At 48.5% G+C, this 15953-nt stretch overlaps 1 protein-coding gene across 1 annotated transcript in view; it reads right to left on the bottom strand.

The window, feature by feature from the left end:
• Positions 1 to 5200: 5200 nt before the first annotated feature.
• Positions 5201 to 15953, bottom strand: part of LOC102084103 (exocyst complex component 3-like protein) — a 41690-nt gene continuing 30937 nt past the window's right edge. The window contains exon 13 of the transcript XR_010472740.1: positions 5201 to 13508. The gene's annotated coding sequence lies outside the window, so the exon portion shown is untranslated. The remainder of the gene's footprint in view (positions 13509 to 15953) is intronic.

The following is a 15953-nucleotide window of genomic DNA, read 5'->3' as shown; positions in this document are numbered from 1 at the left end:
CCAGCTCAGCATCCTCTGCTGATCCATTAAAATATCACAAAGACTAAAGTATTACTGTGGAATGCATGAACTGCCCAAGCTCCCATTTTTGTTTGATTTGATTTCTCTCCGAATCCTCTCTCAAGGAGCTCAGATTGCTTTTACTTGGGGAACATTTTGTCAGATCAGCACGTACAGCACGAAATCAATAGTTTTTGAAGAAACATCAGATTCATCCGTCATCCATAACAACCTCCTAAGCCAACGTTTCTTGGCTAGAAACCACAGTTAAGAAAAAAAAAAAGAGTATCCACCTACTTTAAAACCTCATCCTCCAATGCCCCCGTGGACAAGGGGCAAAAGCTCATCTCTCGGTGTAACACTATTTCTGTACAAAATAACGCTATTTCTATCAAGGTATTACGTTCTTTCATGTGTAAGTTTCTACTCTTTTATATGAACAACTCAATACCACAAGCTTCATTTTATTATTCATAATTATACTAATTGCCCATTTTCATACATTTCAATATAGCTTGACTTGAAAAACAAATTTCTGCTTTCAGTAGTGTGTGAGCAATGCTTCCATGTTAATGTGCAAATTATCATTAAGAGAATCAGCACATACCAGATTTCTGCAATCTGTTTGCCTCTCTCTGTACACAGAAAAAATCCTCATAGGGATTCTTTCAAGAAAGAAATTGAGGCAATAAAATCTATAGGTTTTTGAGAGCTGATACCTGGAGTAGTAACAGATACATAGATAATTTCTTAGTCTAAGACTCCTGCATCACACATGCACACAGTGCCCCCATACAGATGCTTCTACCCTAACAACTGTTTTTCTTACAGACAGTTTGTATCCAGCCTTTTGCCCAGTTGCAACCCTTCAAAGAACACTGGTTTCTGGATATTCAGTATTTTTCTCCATGGAAAGTAGCCAAATCGGGGTATTTTGTTTGGCAAACTCAAACCATGAAGTCTGGAATCTGAGAGCTGCTTATGCCAATGTGTGAGAGCCCCTTCCCCTTCCCACGCTCTGCCACAGCATGAGCTTAGATGAGTTCCCGTATGGGGTTTGGTCATTCTTCCTTCTGGTAACTTTCTCTTTAAGGAAATAATCAGAAACTTCACGCCACGCAAGTTCACAGTGTTATAGGAGCTTTGACATATTATGAAACAAATGCAAATAATTAGCGGAGGTCTCCTCTGTCTTTTCCAGGTTTGCGAGCCTCAGTGTTTCAGTCATGCAATTCCCATCTAATGTACAAAATAATTTCATAACCAGAAAACATGTTACAATCTTAAAATCTTGCTCGATTTCCAGTACTCAAGACTGATTGGCAGTCCTGAAATCCTGAATTCCCTGAATTCCTAAGTTTTTGTTAGACAAATACATGCAGAGTATGCCCCAAAAGACAAGGGTGGGCATCAGCTCCCAGAGGCTGATGTGACTGGTCTAAGGAGCCAGTGACAAGGAACATGGTTGTTCTGTTCAGGTGTTTCACCTGTGTGTGATCAGGGCAGCCGGTGAGGTCTGGTGAAGGAGATGTTCCTCACTAGGGCAGGCTGAGAACTCACCCAGGGTCAAGGGGCAGCATCACATCTCTCAGCAGCAAAGAGCCATTTGTCAGACAGTCACTGCAGGAGGGGAATCCTTGCCTACGTATGTAAGGATGGGAACCGACCATTGCTGTAATCAAGTGGTTGTCTGTTTCCTGGATAAGGAAAGGACAGGAGGAGTTCCCAGGAGGAAAGTACCACCTACCTGGATGCCCTGGGAGGATGCCAGAGGACGATGCTGTGTTGTGTGAGAGTGACCTAGCACCAGCACCAGAAAAGGGGACCCAGAGTTGGTCTCTGAGCAAAGCTCTTTACATATCGCCTCTGTCAGAGGCTCCCAAGGGCCAAAAGCCAGGATGCGGGAGTGGGAAGGGGTAGGGAGCCTTACCAGTGTGGCATTAGTGCCAGCAACAACGCTTGCGCATCTTTTATGTCTTCATTTACATCTCTCATGTGCCATTTACAACGGTGCTCTTCAGTGGAAGAACAAATTAGGAACACCTGGCTGTGCTTGTGCCCTTGCTTTAATATGCTTAGGGTGACCACAGCATGAGGTGACTGAGTAGCAATGGGTTATCCTGACAGACCATGGCAAACCTCCTCCAAAGACACAGCAAATCCACAATCAGTGGCTGAAGCACCCTAATGCATTGCCCAAGCACAAGCACAACATGTGAGGGCAGCAAAGGCATCTCCTGGGGGTCTGGTGGCTCTCTGGTACACAGCAAAAGCCCAGGACAAGGGCCTGGACATGAGCAGAGCCACAGGAGGGACGTCACAGCTGAGACTGAAAGCCAGAGAGACACAGCCTTCAAGGTCAGATGATGACCGGTTTAGGACATGTGGCTCTATATTTGGCAGTGACGCAATTGACTAGAAGCAAATGCTTGTTTTCCATTGATCTGTAGGCAGGGCAACCGTCCCCAAAGGTAACATGAGCACCATCAGTGACAGACTATACGTTGCGGAGGTTCAGATCATCTGATTCTCCCATGTTTCTGCATGGTCACCAGTTCTTAATGCAGTTTTACTTCTCTTGGGAAAAAAAAAACAAACAAACAAGCAGAGACTGGATTATTTGCCTCCTGCTATATAGCACCAAGCATGCCATGAAGTGGTGGAGGATTTCCACAACCTGAAGCAGAGGTTTCCTTTCCCAGCCAGGATTTCTTTGTCAACCTGCAAAGCTTTGGTGCTGTCAGCCATGACTGTGCTACTAACAGAAGCCAGTCTGAGGCTAAATTGCTCTCAAGGGTGAAGTTTCAGGCAGCAGAGTGTGCAGAGCCAAAATTTAGCTGAACAGCAGGAGGAGCCTGGAGGAGGGAGCACCCTGCCCTGCCCTCAGCTGTCGCTCAGCCACAGACCTGCAGATACACCTTCACCGATCTGTAAGTGACCAGTCCAACAAACAGCATCTTGTCCTAAACTCAACCCTGCCTTCAGACACAGCATCCAGAAAACAGAGGCCTTTCTTGAGCTGCTTGGCCAGAGCTCTCTCCTAGCCCCGACATTAGTTGCCATCTGCCCAGATCAAGGCCTTTTCTTTATGGCAGTTGCTCAGCATGCATCTGCTCTCCTGCCTTTGTCCTCCATTCATCTGAATTCAAGTAATGCTATTAAGGAAGGTCATAAAGTATCACTTATCATCTCTTATAACCAGATAAAAATGTCTAAATGCTGAACATTACACAGATCAGTTGAGGGGGAAGCAGGAAGGAAAGGGAAATGACCACAAAATACAAGATTCTTCACATGCATTGCACAACTTTGGAGCTGTGGGACAGAAGTGCCCCTGACTTACACCAAGCCAAAAATATGCTTGGCTGTGCCTGCTGGGGACCCAAGGGCTCCTGTCCCAGCGGCTGTTGGTGCTGCACCAGAATCTCTGCTGGCCACCAAGCACATGCAGCACCAGCTGATGGTGCAGTGAGCAGGGACCTCTATCCCTACCCAACCCTGACAGATGCTGTTATCTCACCTCTGACAACAACCCACCTAAGCCATGAGGGAAAGAAAACCCAAGGATGAGCCATGTTTGTGCAGCACGGGGAGCTGGCCATGTGGAGCTCAGAGCGCAACCTGCCGAGGGCTGGGGCAAAGATCCTGGTCTCACCATAAGAAGATGGCATGAACACCAAACTGCCTCCTGAAGCCAGGTGTCAGGGACACATGGTGTTGGTCTCAGAGGGGACCTGGTAGCTCTGGAAAGCACATTGGTCTTTCTCACTTATCACATGGATGAGACAGGTAATTCATCAGCATTGTGCAACCTTTTGATGTCCCTGGCGTGGCTACACAGCTGTGAAGAGGAGGAAACCTTTGCTGTCTTACCCCATGTAGCAGTTGCACTTTTGGCTAAAAACTACTCCTCCCAAGAGCTACCTGGAGAGATCATTGTGGGCAAAGAGAGAACAGAGGTGTGCAGGGAGCCCACAGTGGCTGAGCATCCAACAGACCAGCAGCTGGGCAAGTGCTGTCCTCAGCCTCTCTCCCACCTCCACCACGGGACTGTGGGCACTGTGTTTACCCTGCAGAGAAGCAAGACAGATGGCGATTTCATCAGCCCAGAAATGCACATGCCTCTGAGTCCTCTATTTCATGTTTCCTCTGCTCTCTGCTCTCTCACTTTTCTCTCCCATTCAACATGCACTGTAGCCTGTAGCTCTCTGGAGAAGACACTATCATGTCTGAGGCTGGCTTGTTGCCTGGCCAAACCCGCTTTTCAAAGATAAGCAGAGTTGTCAAGTGTCTCCGGCAGAGCAGCACACACAGATTTCACCATGCCCCAGTTCAGCTGACACAGCCACAATGTGCATCTACCAGCTCAGCCCACATCAAGCAGAAAATGAGGACATCAGGTGTTATTTTTATTGGCTTTCCTCCATGCAGTCAAATCGTGTTTGCTTCACTTCGGGTTTGTTTGCTTTAATTTATCCCTCATTACAGGAAAGCATTGGCACGAGAACTTTGAGCAATCTCAAGTCTCATTAAGTTAACAATAGCTGGGAGAAATCAACCCCAAACAGTCTGCAGAGTTCAGTCAAAAACCTGTAAGTTAATATTATACAGTTCATATTGCTACGTCTAGGTTTAGTTTTAACCACACAAATTATTTTGAATCATAGATTTCTGCATAGATTTAAGCATGTAGATAAGCTGGTCAGGACTGGGCTTAAAAGCCTTTACTACATACAGCATGTGCTTTGCTTTATATCTTCGGTACAACGTACTTGCCTACTGCCACTGAAACATGCTTCAGTTCATAATGTATATGGAATCTAGCTGAGTCAAAAAATTCTTAAAGAAGCAGACCACACTTTTTTCAGGCCAGATGTGTAGCAGTAACTCTGCAGAAATCACATTATGCTCTGACTGTTTCAAACCACACTGCTGTTTCTCTAGAAGAAGAAGTATTTGGCCTTGTTCCTCCTTGGAACAGCCATCTAGTTAGATGGCCCCTCTGCCCAGGATCACGCCCAGTGCTCAGTATTTATTCTCTCTGTGAGCCAGTGAAAAGAGATGAAACACAGATGTGACCTGCCCTTGGACACATGTCATAAGCTTGCATCAAGACTCACGCTTAAGCCCAGGTCCAAAGGTCCTTGTGCACCCTTCAGCCACCAGATCAGCTTAGATTTTCAATCAGGCTAAGGCAGCGAGTATGAAAATGGAGGAGAGTCTCCCACCATCGTCCCTTCTGACATCTATTATGCAATACCCACAGCACTGAGATGCAAAGGGTGCCAGTGAGAAGATGCAAACTGTGGCTTGGGAAGTCCCTGTGTTGCATGCTGTTGGGGGCTGGATGTGGCAGAGAGCTTCGCTGGGGGCCAGCCTGGGTCTCACTTTCCTTCCCTGGCCACCACTAGTGGCTGGCTTTTGTTTGCAGTGACAGTTTGCTTTTTTCTTTAACTGATGGAAAACTTCGGTGGCAAGGATAGCAGTGTGCATGAAGAATAGACAACTCACAAATAATATAAACCAGTTTAATCACACACTACATGGATGGTTTCCGTTGGTTTGGGCCATAGCAATTCCAGGACTTCCATCAGACAATGCCATTACCGTGTATTTCCACTGTTCCTATTAATCTCCTGGCCTCTCAGCATCTAAATCATCATCTGTGACCAGACGCATGGTGGGGTCTGCGTGTGAAATGGAGAGTCAACCTGAAAGAGTTGCTCCAGCATGGTTAACTACACCCCACCACCCTCACAGAAGGCCCTAGATATAATATATTCCTTCTGCACATGCTGCCCTACACCCCTTTGCTTCACACCTGAGGCCTCCCAGAGAGCCAGTCTTCACCCTTAAAAACAGTCATATCCAGGAACACAATGGACACAAGAATCAGAGAGTGTGTAAAGGTCTTGCAATATCTTCTTATCACAATTAGTCCACAGTTCTGCCACCGCAGCTTACTTCCCTGTACCTTCTTTGTGTCACTGTCACTGGCTGCCTGATGGATAATTCTGAGTTTCCCTGTTTGTTGCCCTGACCCATTTAACTTTTGTCACTTCTTTATCTGAAAGACTTTGACCTCAAGAAAAGCCAGTGAACTAATATCACATGATTTAATAGAAAGTTTTCTGTTTTCCCTGACAGTGTCTGATCACATTGAGCTAGGATGGCTGCGCTACCCTCCTGCTGCTGGACACAAGCTGGACCTGCAATGCGGTCAACACAGGTTAACTGGCCACATGGGCCACGAAACACACTCCAGCTATCTGCATTGGCAAAGGATATGGAAAGGGTACAGAAAGCTGTTAGGCCTTGAAACACCGTCTTTTTCTCAAGAGGTTAGTTCCAGACAGCTAGTATGTTTTGGGACAGAGTTTTCTTCCTGGAGCACTTTGGTGTATTCCAGCAAGGGGTTAGTTTGGCTGAAGAATGGGTACCATGACCTTACAGGTTTTACTGCATTTGTAAGTTATTATTTGCAGACTGGCACATGCAGAAAGGAAGGGATAGACAAAAGTCACTGTGTCCTTGGCCAAGGAAAACACATCAGCAAAGTCAGGCTGGGCAACACATGAAGGGAATAACCCAAACTGCAGCCCATGTCCCAGGCAGGCGCCCACCTCCACACCTGCCCAGCCCCCTGGGACCTACCTGATGAAAGTCTGCAGCTTTAGGATAATTTTGCTCCCGGGGTTTCCCAGAAATCTGACATTTTAAATCACTTTCCTATATCCAAAGCTGACTGCATTTTGCTTCAGAGGGCCTCCCTTGAACCCATGGGCTTTGCACTGCTGTAAACCAGCTGCAATCAGAGGTCAGCCCCACATAGGGCACATGGAGAGAGGATGACTCTCACATGAACAGCATCCCCAATGTGTGAACTTCCTCCCACTCACAAGTGGGTCATTTCCCCATCGCAACTAGAACAACTGTTTTTACCATTAAGTAACCCCAGAAAAGCATTTGAATTTTTTGCTTAGTAGAGTTAAGGAAGCTTCACCCTAGGTATCCTGAAGCAGTGTCTCAGGCATGAATTCCAGAAATTCCTCTTAAATAAATAATTTATTTGTAAGGTACAGCATAGACAGCTGCTTGAGCTGGGTGCCTCTGGAAGAGGCACTCTGAGTAAAGAAAGCCCTGGGAAATTATAACCCTGTAATCTAAGCTTACCACCCCTCGTGCAACAATTTGAGTCAATTGTAAAATTAGAATCTAGGCTCTCCCCGTTCTTCATTGGCGCCCCTCATATTCATCAGGCAGGCCATTTCTTATCTCTGCAGGCATCAATCCAGCTGCTCTCCATTAGTTGCTATTTTGCATCTGCAGCTGGTAAGAAAAATAAGCCTTTGGCAACAGTCAAACATTAATAAGTTCTCACGTTCTGCTATTTCTCACCTTCTTTAGATGCACCGTTCTGTTATTTGACTTATCTAGCGGGATGCAGCTTCTGATGACGATCAAAGCTCCTGTATCTTCTGGCTTGAACTAATTCTGGGGCCCTTCTTTCCTTAACTAGGCAGAGAGTTCAAATGTTCACAGCCTCCACAACAGCTGCCACCACTGTACCTCTTCCATGATCACCCTTCCTGCCTACCACAACATCTCCCTCAGATGTGGATCTTCATGAGGGACACCTGCACCCCGAGATACAAAGCTCAAATATAACATGGGGATGAAGAAAGGAAGGATGTGACACGCTTGGACAGACACATGTAAAAGCCTTAGAAAAACTGGCAGACCTGTCTGCTTGCAACAGATTCACATGGGAAGGATGCTCTGCAAAACCGCTGGGTATGCCTCGGAGAAGCACAAAGCACCTTGCATCGTGGCCCCATGCCCAGGAAGGGCTCCTCACCAAGGCAGGGGCAAGATCCTTCTGCACAGGGTCTGTGAGGCAGCAGGCATGGACCCTGCAGCTGGAACAGCCCTTGGATGTTTCCAAATAACCTGGATGACACCCAAAGAACCTGGCCCCCTCACAACAGATGGCACCAGCACCTGGCAGGACCCTTTGTCACCTTTCTCGTGGTGATGCGCTGGGGAAGAGCCAGCCCTGCTCGCCAAGGAGAAATGGTACCCCACAAACCCACTGGTGTTCTTGGAGGGGTGAGCAGGGGAGCAGAGAGGAGATGTAGTTGCTGTAACCTATTCGGCTTTCCAAAAGGCATTTGAGAAGCTGTTGCAAGAGGCTCTGAGAGAAAATGGGAATCAATAGGATGAGCTAGAAGGTCCTCACAGGGACGAGTAACAGAGCAGAGATGGGAAATAAGGAACAATTTTCATATTGGAGCAGTGTCCTTCCATGTAGGGTTGTGCTGGGCTCCCTGCAGGAAATTGGGCAGGGGTGGATAGGCAGGTGACTCTCTTGTTTGCAAATTGTATCAAGTCACTTATAGCAGTAAAAGTGACCTTATGAGGCTGAACAAGCAGGTGTTCAAATGGTAGAGGAGATCTATGCAAAGGGATGCAAAATTATTGTTTTACATGGAAAACAGGGGAGCCAAATGGGACCCTGGGCAGACAGTACTGCACAAATGTTACCTAATGCAAGAAAGTGAGCAGAAATCTCAAACTGAATGCTAGGAGTTACTAAGGGTAGAAAAAGTGAACAGATCAGGAACAAGAAATTATGCCATAACACAAACTCATGGCAGCCTCAGCTCAAGGACTTGTGCACAGTTTGGGTCCCTTCATCTCAAAGATGTGCCAGAAGTGCAGAACATCCAGAGCAGAGGTGTGGGGTTAGTTATGGCAGAGCTTCTGGGTGAGCAGGACAGGACCCTCCAGGCTGGAAATGGGACAACTAAGGATGGAGATCTTCAAAATAATGGAGGCCTAAAGAAGGTGGAAAGAGGAAAACCATCTCTTCCTATGCAAGGGGTATCAGATGAAGGTAGCAGATACAAGACCCAAAGCCAGAAAACTGGAGCTTTTTTCACTCAGTGTATAATTAGGCTGCAAAAGGTCCTGCTGCAGGATGCTGTGGCTGCTAAAAGCTAAGCTGTATGCAAGAAAGCAGACAGACAGGGATGGAGACAGGGCATGAGGAATAGAATAACATCGAAGGCTCTTAAATACAGACACCACTCTGGCTTAGAAAATGTTTAAGCCACAGATTGCTGGTGTCTGGGAGAGCATATAGGGATAGATCATGCTTATCCCATCCCTTCAGCTGTCCCTGGGCATCTACTCTGGCCACTGTCAGGGAGTGGACACTGCCCTGGAGGGATGCTTGGCTTGACCCATGCAACTGTCCTGCACCCACTCCCAGACTCGCCAGTTGCCTGAGGCTTGTGGATTACGTCACTTGGCTTCATACTATCTGGATTTTGTGTTTATTTCACTAATTTTGATGTAGTGCCCAGAGATTCAGGAGAAGCATTGAGTGCTTATACAAAAGGTCACCCTGAGACTCTGCCAAACCTCAGCTCACTCATGTTCAAGCTCAAAAGCAGTCTGAGAAGTCAGACTGGTAAATCAGTCTCCTCATCGTTCCTCCCCAAAATCTCTTTTGTGCACTTTTTTCTTGTTACCCAGTAGAAAAACAAACAAACAAAAGGGCTGATTCTGTGTTACATATAGAAACTGTCTTTACAAGAAAGGAAGTGCACTTACAAATTCAAGTCAACTTTAGTTGACCAAAATCTCCCAAAATTTTTCACTGTGGAGTTTTGGTTTCACGGGATCTTAGAGCCCCACCTCCCATCCCTCTCTGCAGCTAGGACGTGTGTTTATGCTCCAGTCATGTCAACAAGAACAAACATGCCAAACAAGCATCACTTCTTGGTTCGATGCCTTGAGAAAGCAGAGCCTTGTGGGAAATGCCACCCTTCCACAGGCTCTTGGGAGACCTCACTTCCCAGGAAGCAATACAAAAATGTAGGTCCTCAGTGTCAACAAGCTTCATACTGGGAAGGACCGTTCAGTGACACCAGGAAATTCCTGTCCTCCCACTCTATTCTTACCTGACAGGGACTTTGGCTGTACCATCTGGCCCCATCCCAGTGTGGTGTGTGGTGAAGAAAACAGACTCCTGAGTTTGAGTAGATGCAAACCTCTCTAGTCTACTCTTAATCATGTTCTCCCTCTCTTTGCTTGCTCTTTCTCGTAGTACAATAGGTCAATGTTTAAAAATTGCAGAGGGATAAGAGTGTTCTTCATCTTGGCTCTCTGCTCCATCAACCTCCCTGTTATGTCATGCTTGTAAAAACAACTTTTCAGACAAAGTCCGCAGAGCCTTCACTTCCTATTTCTTTTCAGGTGGGTGAGAAGTGATGATCCATTACGCATAAGCACTCAGACAAGCTGTAAGTAAGCTTGGCCCGGCCATAGGGCTCACAGGATGAGAACACTGCTGGAAGGGGGTGCTGGGGGCCTCCAGTCCACCTCCTCATTCAAAGTAAGACCATTTCCAATACTAGCTCTTGGCAGCCAATGGTGTGGACTAGCAAAGTCTTGAAAAACCTCCAAGTGAAGAGTTCAGTCTCTCTCTGGGCTGCATCACCTCCTAGGAAACAAGTTTTTCCCTGATGTTGAACCTGAACTTTACAAAGTACAATCTGTGTCCATCTCCCCTTGGTGTAGCACCTGCTGCTAGAGGGGAGTTTGACTCTGTCCCCATTGTAACCACCCTTCATGCAGTTCACTGTCAAGTTGTCCTTTATCTTCCTCTTTGCCAGGTTAAGCAAGCCCAGCTTGTGCAGCCTCTGTTCATTTTCCACATGAGCTAGACTCTCAGTGGGGCCTTCTCACTGATAGCATGCCCATTACTGGGGCAACTCTCTTTTGCATGTGTTGTCAAACATGGAGAACTTCAGTGGAGATCCTTCTGGCCAACAACTGTGGTTTTTCAGAATTAGTGGCTGCCAGAGGACGGGCTGCTGCCCCTGTCTCCAAGTCCCCTGACACTGGCTCCCAGCACAGCCCTGGGGAGATCTTGAAGGTGTCAGCCCAGTGTCAAGGATGGTCTTTGCTGTTGGTGCCTAATGTCAGCGTTTCGGTGGTGCAGTGGTGCTGCCCTGCCTGTGCGGGCAGCCCCAGGGCAACCTGGCCTGCAGAATAGCTTGTCCCCAGTGAGGGCACTTATGGCCAAAAGGGAGGTATCCAGCTGCATTCTATCTGAGGCGAATGGGGAATTTCAGCAATGCTAAAACTGTAGGAGTCCAGCACTGTGCAAAACATTTGAGGCCGACATAAACATAGCTACATTTATGAAAATGAAAATCAGATGGTATCTAAGTGAAACCAGAGTGCTGTTCCTTCAGGGCAGCACTCTGTCATTTCCCCATGGATGGAGGAGCTGCTTATGTGGGAGGAGTACGGCTTTTCCAACTAAATGTCTCAAGCCATGCTCTGCCTTCATTGGTAGCTACAGCCTTGCTCTGACACAGCCCTTAAAGCATGCAGAAATACCAGCCTGCATCATGCTTGGCAGCCTTCACTGTTTCCAAAGGCTCGGGGACACGTGATTTCCCAGAATCACTGCTTTTCCCGCAACCTTCCAGCCGTGTCAGCCCTTAAATACACCCGCAGTATTCTGCAGGGATAGGAGAGGGAAAGCCCTAAACACACATTTGAGCCCCAGTGGGTTTAGCAGCTCAGCCTCCACTGAAGACCAGGACACACACAGCCAGACACCAGCTTGGGTTTGTCTGCAGGACCTTGCAGCAAGACGGGACAGACAAACCCCCCGCACCTTCCAATAGCTGGGACACTCGTGACAAGATGTGGCCGGACAGGTAGCAGCAGTGCCACAGCTTTAAAATGGAAACTGAGGCACAGTGCTTCTGCCTGACAGATCTTCCAGGGCCATGTACCAAGGTCTCCCTGGCCATCCTGCAGCCTTTTCAGCCCAAAGCTCAGCTGCAGAAGTGATTTATCTGGAGCTCACCCATTCAGGGTACTTCCCATTCCCAAATCAGGCCTGTGCCTCCCCAGAGGCTGGCAACACCACAGGCACCACATTGTTTGAGGCAGCTTCAGCCTCAGGGCTATGCTCCTTCTCAGACCACTTACACCACCCGGTCTGCTGTTTTGGAGAGACCTTCTTCTTCCAGGGCTCCCCGCTCTGCTGGCTCACCCTTCTGGAGAGGCCCAACCTAGCTGTACCCATGGGCTGCCCTGCTTTGACCCCAGGGATGTCTCTTATGAGCCCAAACCTCCACAGGTGCCTTGGGAAGTGCTCCTCACCCCTGCACTGGGTATGCAGCGGTCAGGATCACTTTCCTGACCTCCTTCTTCATGGGGTGGGAGAAGGGAAATTGGAATTTAGAGGAGCAGACAGCTCCTCAGGAAATCATATTTAAGGCACAAAGAAATCTCTCAGTGCAGAAGGAGGATGTGCAGCGTGATGGGAATTCAGCTGAATAATAAATTCCTTAATCCCCTGAAGTTTAAGAAGCAATTACAGAAAGAAAACAAGTTATTCAAATTCCAGGAGATTCATATGAAACTGTGGCTGAAGCATCTGGGGAGCAACTGGAAAGCCGAAGCAAAGATGCTGGTACAGAAGAATGAGAAGCACCAAGGGAACATAACTCTAAGTGATTGGAGGGGCAGCAGTCTTGGTTTAAGCAGCCTCTGTCACCCCACTCACTGTTGTTCCTTCCACTGCCCCCAACAGCTACACTAGCAGTCAGGGGGTAAACATGCAGTGGGGGCTGCTTACGCCAACGATGCTGCCAAAAAATAAATGAAATAAGATAACGCTAACAAACTGTGCATCCAGCTGCAGCCTAAATAAACTGAAGGCTTCCAGAGATGGATTTCATCCACTATACCTTGTCCCAACACAGTGTGTTTGGAAAGTTGGTCAAAGCCATCTCACAGCCATTCACCATGATGGCCAAGAGGGAGGTGGCTCCCTGGGCAAGGGAAAGCAGTGCTGATCTTAAAAAGGGGGGAGGAATAAGCCCTGAGGTTATTTCTTGGAAAAGTATTGGTAGAATTTAAGAGTTTTAAGCATGAGATCCACACCAAGGCAATACACCAAGACTTTTTTAAATCAAATTTGTTCTGCATAATCTCTTTGCTTTCTTTCCATGGCAGGAGTTTCTCCTCTCTGAGCAGCTGCAGATGTTGGGAACCTTGACTTTAGTAAAGGGTCTTAGCACCAAGTACCTTTCGAGTTAATAAGTGAGGAAGGGACCATGGTCCCTGCCAGTGCCAAGTGCTGCCCCAAACAGTGGCTGCAGGGATGAGGCAGCAGAGCAGAAGGGTGTCACTGCTGACTGGTGCAGGTCTGGGGAGCATCACACATCTGTCTGGACATGCAGACCTTGGGCTGAGGGTCTGCTCTTGCAAAGCTCCTGGGTGGCAGACACAAAACTGGATGGAGATTCATGATCGGAGCAAAAGTGGCTGTTGGTTGTGAGTCCACAGGAGTCTGGTCTGAGCCAGGCTCATTAATGATTTAGATGATGAAATGCAGAGGATGCTCACAAGAGCTTCAGGGACTGCAAGCGTGGTGCCCAGTGATAGGGGACAGGATCTGATCTTGCAGTTATCTGGAAAAAAAAATAAATCAATAGGATGCAATTCAACCAGAACAAGAACAGCATACAGCAATGAACAGAAGTAAACAACTGCACAAATACAGGGAGGAAATTACTCATTCAGTAATAACTCTGCAAAGACCCAAACACTCTGGAGTAATGTGAAGGGTCATGAATGGGTTGTGTCAACAGATCACTGAGAAAAATGAAAACTGTAGCTAGGACTTGCAAGAAGGAGTGACACCTAGACAACACAGAAAGAAACTCCCCTGCTCCAGCTGTCATCGTCAGAGCTTGGCTACTGCACAGTGTCCATTCTTGGCACTCCAGAGTCCAAAAGACAAGAAAGAGAATGGCTGATAGTCTGGCAACATGACATTTCAGAATGCATTGGAGGAATCAACACAGCTTAATTTAGGAAAGACAGCAGGGCTACACAAGATGTCGGCCCTCAAACAGGTAAAAAATGTTTCCAGAAAGAAGGCAAGGCAAGGCTGTCTTCAGAGAAATTCAGCTCCATGATGGCTGTAATCCCAAGCCCTGTTTGCAGAATGGCATTCTTCCCCAAACACTCTCAGGAACGTCCTTCCTCAAGGGTGCCTCATATATATTGTGAATGCACAAGCTTTGCCTTAAGGTCTGCTCTCATCTAGGGCCCTGTTTTTTCACCAGAGTTCTGCCCCTCGAGCCCCTATCTGTGCCATGGGACATGGCCCTTTGGCTCCTGCAGTCTCTGTCACTTCTCCTCCCTCCTGCTGACAAGTGTCTGATACACAGAGGCATTTCCCACTGTGCCCACACAGTAACCGTGGCCCGTGTGGCTATCAGGTGGTCTTTGGGAAAACATCTTGTTCATGAGTATTTTTAATTATGATCTGGTAGCCTGAGCTCCACCTGCCTGGGCTTGTTTTGTTTAAGAAGCAGCTGCTGACAGGGCTGGTTATTAATGACCATGCGAGACATAAAACAGAGCAGGAAGCTCCCCGCTACCTCCCCACTGGCCAGGGACAGCCTCTGTAAAGTAACCACCATAAGCTTGGGCTTCAAGTTCATGCACCCTGTTTCTCATGGCGTTTCTGCCCTCGCAGTGCAGACTCCTGCTACAGAATCCCCCAGGACTGAAGCACCAGCCGCAAGTGCTGTGCACTGGGCACAGGGCTGAGCTGGGGCCAAGGGACAGCCAGGACAGCTGCAACCCTGGAATGAGCAAACTCCACTGCAGCAGGAGAGGTTGGCTGCAGGGCTTTCCCCAGGGCAGGGAAGGAAGAAGTCTTCAGCTGGGCATCGCTGGGATCGGGTGAGATTTGGCCACGGGGCAGGGTCAGGATGCAGATGGACCTGCCACAGCAGTTTTGTCATGGCTTAGGCACCAGGGAGTAGCGAGCTGGTGGGGATTTTACAGGAGACATAAGTGTAAGTACAACAGGATAAGGAAGCACATCTGCAGTGGTACCTCTGCCTCGGCACAGAGCTGCTCCCAGCACTCAGCCCCTCTCTGCATTACCCTGGCAGGAGAGAGCTGGGTGAGGGGCTCTGCTGCACCCTGAGGGCAGGGGGACCGGGGAGCCCACCCCAGGGCCCGCACTGGGTGTTTGGGCAGGACACAAGTGTGTGTTGGTCTTGCAATACTCCAAATAGGCAGCAGATTTGCTACTGCAAGTGAGTCCAGCACTGCTGTCCGGTATTTTTAAGCTGAAAACCGGTGAGACTTGGCTCAAGAATATCAGATACCAGTCAGCAATGGGCCGAGAGTCGGCCTGGCACTGGGAGCGTGTTTGGAACAATAAACCTTCAACGTCCTGCACCACCGACCGTGCCCGGTGTCCCCTGCAGGCAGGTGCCTGACCGGGGTAGCGCCCGGCGCCCGGCTCAGCCCCCGCAGCTAAGGACAGGTCGGAAAGTGACCGCAGGTCACCGCGGTCCCCAGCCCCGCCGGGGTGACGGGCTCCTGGGGCCCAGCCCCGCCGCAGCGGCGGCTCCGCGTGTTCCCGCAGGTTTTACCCCCATCTAGTGGCGGGTCCCAACTTCACTGGGACACTCCACCAGCAAAGAAAAGGCATTATTGGGGGGGCGGACTGCAGCTTGGCTTCAGGATGGGACAAGCAGACGTCCTCGCTTTTGGGGGGACGAGGTGACTCCACGCAGGGCTATGGCTGGGGTCTGCCCGAGGGCAAGGTTAAAGATCTTATTAACAGCTGAAATGCATTAGAGGGGAGGCTGCAGCACTCCAAGCCCAGGGTCACCCCTTGGCAAGGGGAGGTCTCTCTCTCTCTGCAATTCCCCTTTTTGCTCCAAAGGGGAACTGGCAGCACCCATCACCTGCGTGTCCTGGCAGCCAACTCAGGGCCACATCCCAGGCACCTGGACAGCCTGCAAAAGATGATTCATCATGAAAGGGTCATGAAGCACGACTACAGTAAGGCCCCTGAGGCCATCACTGCTTGATTTATTGGCTGA

Source organism: Columba livia, chromosome 5 (genome assembly GCF_036013475.1).
Source record: "Columba livia isolate bColLiv1 breed racing homer chromosome 5, bColLiv1.pat.W.v2, whole genome shotgun sequence".
NCBI lineage: Eukaryota > Metazoa > Chordata > Aves > Columbiformes > Columbidae > Columba > Columba livia.
The sequence above is the reverse complement of the archived record's forward strand: the minus strand, read 5'-3'. Positions and strand labels throughout refer to the sequence as shown.